The sequence below is a fragment of the Bos indicus genome, chromosome 15 (genome assembly GCF_029378745.1).
Source record: "Bos indicus isolate NIAB-ARS_2022 breed Sahiwal x Tharparkar chromosome 15, NIAB-ARS_B.indTharparkar_mat_pri_1.0, whole genome shotgun sequence".
Lineage (NCBI taxonomy): Eukaryota > Metazoa > Chordata > Mammalia > Artiodactyla > Bovidae > Bos > Bos indicus.
This window is the reverse complement of record NC_091774.1, coordinates 14,128,613-14,140,764: the sequence shown is the minus strand read 5'-3', so window position 1 is coordinate 14,140,764 and position 12,152 is coordinate 14,128,613. Positions and strand designations below refer to the sequence as shown.

At 40.4% G+C, this 12,152-nt stretch overlaps 1 long non-coding RNA gene across 2 annotated transcripts in view; it reads left to right on the top strand.

Annotated features, from left to right (window-relative positions):
• LOC139187128 (uncharacterized) overlaps window positions 1-11,513 on the top strand; it is a 42,235-nt gene extending 30,722 nt beyond the window's left edge. For both annotated transcript variants that reach the window (XR_011570767.1, XR_011570766.1), the window contains exons 3-4: window positions 9,578-9,642; window positions 11,289-11,513. This is a non-coding gene — a long non-coding RNA (uncharacterized lncRNA). The remainder of the gene's footprint in view (window positions 1-9,577; window positions 9,643-11,288) is intronic.
• The last annotated feature ends 639 nt before the right edge of the window (window positions 11,514-12,152 follow it).

Here is a 12,152-nt window from a genome sequence, read left to right as displayed (position 1 = left end):
CCATTTTAGTGCCATATAGTTGTTCATAATACTCTCTTGTAATCCTTTGTATTTCTGCATTGTCTGTTTTAACTTCTCCTTTTTCATTTCTAATTTTGTTGATTTGATTCTTCTGTCTTTTTTTCTTGATGAGTCTGGCTAAAGCCTTGTCAATTTTGTTTATCTTCCCAAAGAGCCAACTTGTAGTTTTATTAATCAGTACTATTATTTCTTTTATTTCTTTTTCATTTACTTCTGCTTAAATCTTTATGATACTTTCCTTCTACTAATTTTGTTGTTGTTGTTGTTCTTCTTCTTTTTCCAGTTATTTTAGGTGTAAAGTTAGATTGTCTATTCTATGTTTTTCTTAATTCTTGAGGTAAGATAGTATTGTATAAACTTCCCTCTTAGAACTGCTTTTGCTGCAGCCAATAGGTTTTGCATTGTGTTTACACTGTCATTTGTTTCTGGAAATTTTTTGAATCTGTTTTGATTTCTTCAGTAAACTTTTGGTTATTTAGAAACGTGTTGTTTAGTCTCCATGTGTTTGTGTTTCTTGCCCCTTTTTTCTTGTAATTGATATCTAGTTTCATTGTGTTGTGATCAGAGAACATGCTTGATATGATTTCAATCTTCTTACACTTACTGAGGTTTCATTTGTGAACCAAGATGTGGTCTATCCTGGAGAATGTTCCATGTGCACTTGAGACGAAGGTGTATTCTTCTGCAATTGGATGGAATGTCCTGAAGACATCAATGAAATCCATCTCATCTAATGTATCATTTAAGACTTGTGTTTTCTTATTAATTTTCTGTTTTGAAGATCTGTCCATTGTTGTGAGTGGGGTGTTAAAGTCTCCTACTACTATTGTGTTACTGTCAATTTCTTCTTTTATGTCTGTTAGTGTTTGTCTTATGTACTGAGGTGCTCCTATGTTGGGTGCATCAGTCCAGTTAGTCAGTTCAGTCACTCAGTCGTGTCCGACTCTTTGCGACCCATGAATCACAGCACGCCAGGCCTCCCTGTCCATCACCAACTCCTGGAGTTCACTCAAACTCATGTCCATCGAGTTGGTGATGCCATCCAGCCATCTCATCCTCTGTCGTCCCCTCCTCCTCCTGCCCCCAATCCCTCCCAGCATCAGAGTCTTTTCCAATGAGTCAACCCTTCACATGAGGTGGCCAAAGTATTGGAGCTTCAGCTTTAGCATCAGTCCTTCCAAAGAACACCCAGGACTGATCTCCTTCAGAATGGACTGGTTTGATCTCCTTGCAGTCCAAGGGACTCTCAAGAGTCTTCTCCAACACCACAGTTCAAAAGCATCAATTCTTCAGCACTCAGCTTTCTTCACAGTCCAACTTTCACATCCATACATGACTACTGGAAAAAACATAGCCTTGACTAGACAGACCTTTGTTGGCAAAGTAATGACTCTGCTTTTTAATATGCTGTCTAGGTTTGTCATAACTTTCCTTCCAAGGAGCAAGCATCTTTTAATTTCATGGCTGCAGTCACCATCTGCAGTGATTTTGGAGCCCAGAAAAGTAAAGTCTAACCTGTTTCCACTGTTTCCCCATCTATTTCCCATGAAGTGATGGGACCGGATGCCATGATCTTCGTTTTCTGAATGTTGGGCTTTAAGCCAACTTTTTCACTCTCCACTTTCACTTTCATCAAGAGGCTTTTTAGTTCCTCTTCACGTTCTGCCATAAGGGTGGTGTCATCTGCATATCTGAGGTTATTGATATTTCTCCCGGCAATCTTGATTCCAGCTTGTGTTTCTTCCAGTCCAGCGTTTCTCATGATGTACTCTGCATATAAGTTAAATAAGCAGGGTGACAATATACTGCCTTGACATACTCCTTTTCCTATTTGGAACCAGTCTGTTTTTCCATGTCCAGTTCTAACTGTTGCTTCCCGACCTGCATTTATGTTTCTCAAGAGGCAGGTCAGGTGGTCTGGTATTCCCATCTCACAGAATTTTCCACTGTTTATGTGATCCACACAGTCAGAGGCTTTGGCATAGTCAATAAAACAGAAACAGATATTTTTCTGGAACTCTCTTCCTTTTTCCATGATCAAGCGAATGTTGGCAATTTGATCTCTGGTTCCTCTGCCTTTCCTAAAACCAGCTTGAACATCTGGAAGTTCATGGTTCATGTACTGCTGAAGCCTGGCTTGGAGAATTTTGAGCATTACTTTACTAGCGTGTGAGATGAGTGCAATTGTGCAGTAGTTTGAGCATTCTTTGGCATTGCCTTTCTTTGGGATTGGAATGAAAACTGACCTTTTCCAGTCCTGTGGCCACTGCTGAGTTTTCCAAATTTGCTGGCATATTGAGTGCAGCACTTTCACAGAATCATCTTCCAGGATTTGAAATAGCTCAACTGGAGAAGGCAATGGCACCCCACTCCAGTACTCTTGTCTGGAAAATCTCATGGAGGGAGAAGCCTGGAAGGCTGCAGTCTATGGGGTTGCTGAGGGTTGGACACGGCTGAGCGACTTCACTTTCACTTTTCACTTTCATGCATTGGAGAAGGAAATGTCAACCCACTCTAGTGTTCTTGCCTGGAGAATCCCAGGGACGGGGGAGCCTGGTGGGCTTCCGTCTATGGGGTCGCACAGAGTCGGATACGACTGAAGTGACTTTGCAGCAGCAGCAGAAGCAGCAGCAACTGGAATTCCATCACCTCCACTAGCTTTGTGGTGCATAGCTATTTACAATTGTTATGTCTTCCTCTTGGATTGATCCCTTGATCATTATGTAGTGTCCTTCCTTATCTCTTGTAATCTTTATTTTAAGGTTGATTTTGTCAGATTTGAAGATTGCTACTCCAGTTTTCTTTTGTTTCCCATTTGTATGGAATATATTTTTCCATCCTCTCACTTTCAGTTTATATGTGTCTTTACATCTGAAGTGGGTTTCTTGTGGAGAGCATGTATATGGGTCTTGTTTTTGTATTCATTCAACCAGTCTGTGTCTTTTGGTTGGAGCATTTAATCCAATCACATTTAAAGTATATATGTTCCTGTTGCCATTTTCTTAATTGTTTGGGGTTGATTTTGTAGATCTTTTTTTCTCTCATATTTCTTGACTATATAAGTCTCCTTAATGTTTGTTGTAAAGTTGGTTTGGTGGTACTGAATTCTCTTAATTTTTACTTGTCTGAAAAGTTTTTATTTCTCCATCAATTTTGAATGAGATCCTTGCTAGGTACAATAATATTGGTTGTCGATTTTTCACTTTCAGTACTTTAAATATATCCTGCCAGTCCCTTCTGGCCTGCAGAGTTTCTGCTGATAGGTCAGCTGTTAAATGTTTAGGCTTTCCCTATATGTTACTTGTTGCTTCTCCCTTGCTGCTTTTAATATTCTTTCTTTGTGTTTAGTCTTTGTTAGTTAGATTAGTATGTGTCTTGGTATGTTTATTCTTGGGTTTATTCTCTATGGGACTCTTTGTGCCTCTTGGACTTGATTGACTATTTCCTTTTCCATGTTGGGAAATTTTCAACTATAATCTCTTCAAAATTTTCTCACACCCTTTCTTTTTCTCTTCTTCTTCTGGGACCCCTATAATTTGAATGTTGGTGCATTTGATATTGTCCCAGAAGTCTCTGAGACTATGCTCAGTTCTTATCATTCCTTTTACTTTATTCTGCTCTTCAGAAGTTATTTCCACCATTTTATCTTCCAGCTCACTGATTCATTCTTCTGCTTCAGAGATTCTGCTATTGATTGCTTCTAGAATATTTTTAATTTCAGTAATTGTGTTGTTTATTTTTATATGTATGTTTATTCTTTAATTCTTCTAGGTATTTGTTAATTGATTCTTGTATTTTCTCCATTTTGTTTTCAAGGTTTTGGATCATCTTTCTATCATTATTCTGAATTCTTTTTCAGGTATCAGTATCAGTATCAGTTTAGTTACTCAGTTGTGTCTGACTCTTTGCAACCGCATGAACCACAGCATGCCAGGCTTCCCTGTCCATCACCAACTCCCGCTGTCCACCCAAATCCATGTCCACTGAGTCGGTGATGCCATCCAACCATCTCATCTTCTGTCGTCCCTTTGTCCTCCTCCCCTTAATCTTTCCCAGCATCTGGGTCTTTTCAAATGAGTCAGCTCTCCACATCAGGTGGCCAAAGTATTGGAGTTTCAGTGTCAACATCAGTCCCTCCAATGAACACCCAGGACTGATCTCCTTTAGGATGGACTGGTTGGATCTTCTTGCAGTCCAATGGACTCTCAAGAGTCTTCTGCAACACCACAGTTCAAAAGCATCAATTCTTCAGTGCTCAACTTTCTTTATAGTCCAACTCTCACATCCATACATGACTACTGGAAAAACCATAGCCTTGACTAGATGAACCTTTGTTAGCAAAGCAATGTCTCTACTTTTTAATATGCTGTCTAGGTTGGTCATAATTTTCCTTCCAAGGAGCAAGCATGTTTTAATTTCATGGCTACAGTCACCATCTGCATTGATTTTGGAGCCCAGAAAAATAAAGTCTGACACTGTTTCCCCATATATTTGCCATGAAATGATGGGACCAGATGCCATGATCTTAGTTTTCTGAATGTTGAACTTTAAGCCAACTTTTTCACTCTCCTCTTTCACTTTCATCAAGAGGCTCTTTAGTTCTTCTTCCCTTTCTGCCATAAGGGTGGTGTCATCTGCATATCTAAGGTTATTGATATTTCTCCCAGCAATCTTGATTCCAGCTTGTGCTTCTTCCAGCCCAGCATTTCTCAGGATGTACTCTGCATATAAGTTAAATAAGCGGGGTGACAATATACAGCCTTGACGTGCTCCTTTTCCTATTTGGAACCAGTCTGTTGTTCCATGTCCAGTTCTAACTGTTGCTTCCTGACCTGCATACAAGTTTCTCAAGAGGCAGGTAAGGTGGTCTGGTATTCCCATCTCTTTCAGGTAGTTTGCCTAATTCCTCTTCATTTATTTCTTCATTTGTGTAGTATTTCTCTGCCTCTTCATTATTTTTTTTTTTTAAACTTATTGTGTTTGAGGTCTCCTTTTCCCAGGCTTTAAGGTTGAATACTTTTTTTCTTTTGGTTTCTGCCCTCCTAAGGTTTGTCCAGTGGTTTGTGTAGGTTGAGAATTGTGCTGAATTTTTCTGTGTTTGTTCATTTATTTTTCCTCTGCTGGGCAAGGCTGAGTGAGGTGATAATCCTGTCTGCTGATGATTGAGTTTATATTTTAGTTTTATTTGTTGTTTAGATGAGGCGTCCTGCACAGGGTACTAATGGTGGTTGGGTGATGCTTGATCTTGTATTCAAGGGGTTTCCTCTGTGTGAGTTCTCACTATTTGACACTGCCTAGGGTTAGTTCTCTGGTAGTCTAGGGTCTTGGAGTCAGTGCTGCCACTCCAAAGGCTCGGGGCTTGATCTCTGGTCAGGAACAAAGATTCCACAAGTGGTTTGCTATGCTATTAAGTGAGATTTAAACAAATATCCAAAAATGAGAAAGTAAAGATGAACCCCAGACAAATGACAGTTACAAATCAGGCAAATAATAACTAAAATAATGGAATATACACGTATACATATATACCCATGAGTAAAGTCAAACTGCTAAGTCACATCAGTCATGTCTGACTCTGTGTGACCCCATAGATGGCAGCCCACCAGGCTCCCCCATCCCTGGGATTCTCCAGGCAAGAACACTGGAGTGGGTTGCCATTTCCTTCTCCAATGCATGAAAATGAAAAGTGAGAGTGAAGTCGCTCAGTCGTGTCTGACTCTTAGTGACCCCATGGACTGTTGGCACCAGGCTCCTCTGTCCATGAAAGTTTCCAGGCAAGAGTACTGGAGTTGTTCGCCAATGCCTACTCCAAGAGTAAAGTCAAGACAGTCCATCAAAAATAAAGTACAATAGTTTGACCCAGTGAACTAAGGAAATAAAAAATTATGTTTACATGGGTATACACGTGTTGTAAAGTAAAAAAAAAAAAAAAAAAAAAAAAAGTTAAAAAAAAGTAAAAAAAAAAAATTATGTGTACCAGAAAAGAACAAAACTAACTAAAGCACAAAGTGGAAAACAAAACTAAAGCAAGGTGCCAAGTGGGGAATAAAGCAATGAAAAAATTAACAAGTAGTTTGAGAGGAAGAGAAAGAAAGAATAGAAAGAAAGAATAGATAGGCAAAGTTAAATACATTTAGATGAAGATTTATATACACTAAGATTAACTGCAAGGGGAAAGAACAGTAGGAAAGGCAAACAAAGGAATAAATGTAGACAAAATATAGCATATTAAAAAAATAAAAGTTAAAATTATAAAAAGAGAAAAAATAAAGGAAAAAGAAAAAAAGGAAAAAAAAATAAAAGGAAAACAACAGAAGTGCAAAAGCCCAACGTAGAGGCAGAGGTCTATAACAATAATAAAAAATGTGACTGAGAAAAAAAAAGAAAAAAAAAGCTCAAAAGATTAATTAGATTTCATAATGCCAACAAAATCAACAACTAAAACAGAGGAGGGAAAAAAGGAAAAAAAGAAAAGAAAAAAAATCCAAAAGAATCTACAGAACAAGTCAAAACATGAGAATAATAAATATTTTTCCTGAGTCACTGCTGTCAGAGTCCTTTCCCTCGCTGAGAGTCACAGTCCACCTCGCCTCCCTAGGATGCCCTCCAACACTGTGCTGGTCTCTGGACCTGCTGTGGGGGCAGCTCAGATTCTAATCTGGTCCTACTCCTGTGTATTGTTGCCTCTAATGTCAACAGCTGTCAGAACTAGTGCATTTTCTTTTGTGGGCACTCTAAATGTACTTTTATATATTCCATAGACACAGAGTCTGCCTAGTTGATCGTGTGGATTTAATCTGCAGCTTGTACAGCTGGTGGGAAGGTTTTGGGTCTTCCTTAGCTGCACTGCCCCTGGGTTTCAACTGTGGTTTTATTCCCACTTCTGCATGTGGGTTGTCCACTGGGGTTAGCTCCTGAGGCTGCCCTGGAGGACTTGGGTTTGCCCCTGTGAGGGCCAGGTGTGGAGGTGGTGCGGCTGCTTGGGTTGCAGGGGTTCTGGCAGCACCAGGTATTCAGGGGAGTTGGCAGCTAGGGCAGGAAGAAATATAGTGCTCTAGAAGGGTATGGCAACCAGTATTGGCTAATATGCTCCAGTATTCTTGCCTGGAGAACCCCCTCCCTGACAGAGAAGCCTGGCAGGCCACAGTCTACAAGGTCACAAAGGGTCAGACATAATCGAAGTGACCCTGCATGCATAGATGCAAGACTTTTTTGCCTGTGGCAGCTCTGCCCCAGTGAGAGTTGAGCATGAAGGTGGCACAGCTGCTTGGTTTGCGGGAACCCTGGTGGTACCAAGTGTGCAGGGACATGGACTGCCTCTGCTGCATGAGTTATGGCCCTATCAGAGTCTTTTTTCAAGCCTCTTGTAGCTGATGATCAGAAGGCCTCTTTGGCCAGTCTTTCTCCTTAGCTTTGCCCATTTGGGCACCTAGAGGGCTCTCTTGCCTGGGGTCCTTCTCTGTTGTTCGGTGTGTCAGGCACAGAGAGGGCCCCCCCTGGCTGGAGTTCTACTCTGTAGTTCAGTGTCAGGCATTTGATGGGCCAGGCTCTCTATTGTTCAGCTGCTGATGCTGGTGTGTGGGGAGAGAGGTGTTATGGTGATGGCTCCACCCGCTATGTGTGACTCAGCAATATTGCCTTGCTTCTGTGGCTGCCTGGCTTTCCTCCACAGGCATTTCCCACCACGGTCTCCTCCCTCACACCCCCTCGATCCGTCTCTCCACAGTCAACAGCAGCCCTTGCCCTGGGATTGCTCCACAATCCCTAAACTCTAGCTCCCAGCTGCTGTCCCTTCCAGGGGACCTGCATCCCTGTCCCGGGTATGTATGACTGTGGCAAGGACTGTCTGATTCTCATTCTATTCAGGCTGCCGCAGATCAGCTGTTTCACTCTCAGCCTTAAATGTTTCTCCTCTGACTCAGACGACTGCCCTGTTGTGGGGATCAGACCCCTGCTTCAGTTCCCCACTGTGGAGGGCAGGTCCAGTCCTACTAACACTCCTGTTTTTCACCCTAGTTCCTTCATCCTACCGAGTTTTGTGTGGGTCTATATGTTCTTTTCTGCTGATCAGGTATGCCTGTACACTCTCAGCTGGTGTTCTGAATGTACTTCTGTGTCTGAAGGTGTATTCTTGATGTATCCATGGAGAGAGATGTACTTCACATCCACCTACTCCTCAGCCATCTTGTTCTCTCCTATTTTTTTTTTTTTAAATTTTTTTAATTTTATATATCCTGAGCCCTCCTCCCTCCTCCCTCCCCATACCATCCCTCTGGGTCGTCCCAGTGCACTAGCCCCAAGCATCCAGTATCATGTATCGAACCTGGACTGGCAGCTCGTTTCTTACATGATATTTTACATGTTTCAATGTCATTCTCCCAAATCTTCCCACCCTCTCCCTCTCCCACAGAGTCCATTAGACTGTTCTATACATCAGTGTCTCTTTTGCTGTCTTGTACACCGGGTTATTGTTACCATCTTTCTAGATTCCATATATATGCGTTAGTATACTGTATTTATGTTTTTCCTTCTGGCTTACTTCACTCTGTATAATAGGCTCCAGTTTCATCCACCTCATTAGAACTGATTCAAATGTATTCTTTTTAATGGCTGAGTAATACTCCATTGTGTATATGTACCACTGCTTTCTTATCCATTCATCTGCTGATGGACATCTAGGTTGCTTCCATGACCTGGCTATTATAAACAGTGCTGCGATGAACATTGGGGTACACGTGTCTCTTTCCCTTCTGGTTTCCTCAGTGTGTATGCCCAGCAGTGGGATTGCTGGATCATAAGGCAGTTCTATTTCCAGTTTTTCCTCAGCCATCTTGTTCTCTCCTATTTTATTTTTTATTGGAGGATAAAAATAGCCAGTGGGAATTTGCTATATGCCACAGGGAGCCCAAAGATGTGCTCTCTGACAATCTCTCCATTTCTTAGTAAACAAGGCTTTGAATTTCTGCCACCTCTTTGTCACAACAAAGGCCACACATTTAAATAGGTTAACCATGATGCAGTGGCCAGATTTAGAGAAAATCCTTGCAAATTTACACAGATAGACAGAAAGGATTTGAATTCTGCTACCTTTTCTGGGAACCAAATTGCAGCAAAGCAATATTTATTTCTTTAGATAGATTTGTTTGTTTTCATGGAACTTGAATTCTATATCACATTGTAATTATTTTATGATGCAGCTTGCTTGCTATTGCATCAACTCAGTTATATTTATTCAACAGATATTTACTAGGAGTCTGCAATTTTATTCAAGTTGCAGCAGTTCCATAGAGTAACAGCTTGAGAAGGAGCATGGTGAGTGTGTGAGAAGGTTTCTGGATGTCAGCAAGTAGTCAGTGTGGCACAAGGGGACAGTGCCAAGACCCTGGAGTTGGACAGACCCCCTGTTCAGAGCCAAACTTGAGGCTGGACCTGCACGAAACCTTGGAATATTGCTTAACTTCTCTTTGTATGGGTTTCCTTATGTATTTAATGGTGAGCTCCCTAGTCTTGTCAACAGCAGAGATGCTAAAATCAGACTGTGTACTTTTAACTTCAGGCATACGTCAGAGATATTGCGGATTCACTTCAAGATGGCTGCAATAAAGTGAATATCACAAAAAAGTGAGTTGCAGGAATGTTTTGGTTTCCCTGTGTATGTAAAAGTTATATTTATACTATACTATATTCTTTTAAGTGTGCAATAGCATTATGTTGAAAAAGTACCTATTTGCATGCTCAGTTGAGTCTGACTTTTGCAACCCCATGGACTGTAGCCTGGCTAATCTGACAGGCTCCTCTGTCCATGGGATTTCACAGGCAAGAATACTGGAGTGGGTTGCCATTTCCTGCTCCAGAGAATCTTTCTGACCCAGGGATCAAACCTGCATCACTTGTGTCTCCAGTATTAGCAGGCTGATTCTGTAACTGAGCCACCAGGAAAGTCCCCCTCATCCCCCCAAAAGTACATACCTTATTTTAAAAGTACTTTATTTAAAAAGAACCTCTTTGAATTGAAAAATACTTTATTGCTAAAGAATGCCAAAACAATTACAATAATAGCATCAAAGATCACGTATCAGAAATCATCATCATAAATATAATAATAAGATGTTTTAAATATCGAGAGAATTACTAGAATGTGACACAGAGACATGAAGTGAGCAAATGCTACCAGAAACATGGCACCAATAGACTTGATCAACAAAGGGTTGCACAAACCTTCAATTTGTATATATAAAAAAACACAGTATCTAGGGAACACAATAAAGCACAATAAAATGAGATATACCTGACTTGTGCAATATTAGTCAGGTGCCTTAACCATGCCAGGCTTCCAATTTGTCTACTAAAAATATAATTGAGTGTTATCATATATTTTAAGAAGTCTTAGCATAATTTGTAGCCCACAGTAGGTGGTCAGTGAATGATAGGAGTCATCATCACCATCATCATCAGATAGCTAATATGCCATTACTAAAAGTATTTAATCAGTGGCTAACTGGCTACTTTTAGGTGGTATCTAGAATATCCATTAAGATAGTATTAGTTTGATTTAGATTACCTCTTTTGTGGTGCTGTGAATAATATTCCAATAGTAAAACTATGTTTAATTGGCAGAAGATATTTTTAGGCAAGAGCACCTTCACACCATGTGGGCAATTGCCACTTCTGTGTATATGTACATAAAGTAGACACCTGAGAATCCCAGTTAACTTTCTGTTCCCAAGATTAAACTATTTAAATAATTAATTTGGCTTGTCCTGGGGATTTCCACATGGCTTGCAAGATCTTAGTTCTCTGACCAGGGACTGAACCTGGGCCACCACAGTGAAAAAGTAGAGTCCTAACTACTGGACCATCAGGGAATTCTAAACAGTTGTTGAAAAAAATTTTTTTTAAATTGTAGCTGCTCTCTTTTGAATCATTTCCAAATTCTATACATCTCCCTTGAATTAATTTAGTGCAAAAAATACAGAAATAACATGAATTCCTCATGTTATTGCTTCTTTTATTTATGAATCTCAAAGAATAAAGTTCACTTTTCCCCACTAATAACAGAACCACTCCTGAAACCTGTTTAGCTTGAGGTCAGCAATGTCTGTGAGTCTCTCTTTGTAGCTCCATAATGTCAGCTGTTGCTCATCCTGAATTTTTGCACTTTGTTTTTCATTTCAAAATGCTCCTTAACATTAGTTCAAAGTTATGATTTTTATTTCTGACTCCTCCTGTTGCCAGGGTCATTTGGAAATCTGATTTTATCTTCTCAGGGTGAATTACTCAACTTTCTCTTCCACACTGGTGGCCATATATCTTTGGATGTAATGAAGAGCACTTTCTCCCCAAGATGAAGGATGGAAGAAAATGTTAAATAGCTTCAGATCTAGGATGATCTTCTGCATGAATTTCAGTTAAAAATTTCAGGGTCATCTGCAATAAAATTTACTTAAATCAAGTAAAACAAACAAAATACTCTTATAAGCTATGTGAACATGAAAGTGTAGTTGTTCAGTCATGTCTGAATCTTTGCAACCCCGTGGGCTATGGACTGTAGCCCGCCAGGCTCCTTTGTCCATGGGATTCTCCAGGCAAGAATACTGGAGTGGGCTGCTATTCCCTTCTCCAGGTGATCTCCCAACCTGGAGATCAAACCTGGATTTCCTGCATTGCAGGCAGATTCTTTACTGTCTGAGCCACCAAGGAAGCTATGGGGATTACTTAAATGTCTAGAAGAAGGAAATTTATTCATACCAGTTGAGAATTGAACATTTCATTTTTGGACTGGTCTTTTGACAAGGAGTAAGCTTTGTTAACTTATGTGCAGAGCACATCATGTGAAATGCCATGCTGGATGAAGCACAAGCTGGAATCTAGACTGCCAGGAGAAATATCAATAACCTCAGATATGCAGATGACACCACCCTTATGGCAGAAAGTGAAGAGTAACTAAAGAGCCTCTTGATGAAAGTGAAAGAGGAGAATGAAAAAGCTGGCTTAAAACTGAACATTCAAAAAACTAAGATCATGGCATCCGGTCCCATCACTTCATGTTCATAGATGGGGAAACAATGGAAACAGTGGCAGACTCTATTTTCTTGGGCTCCAAAATCACTACAGATGGTGACTGCAGCCAT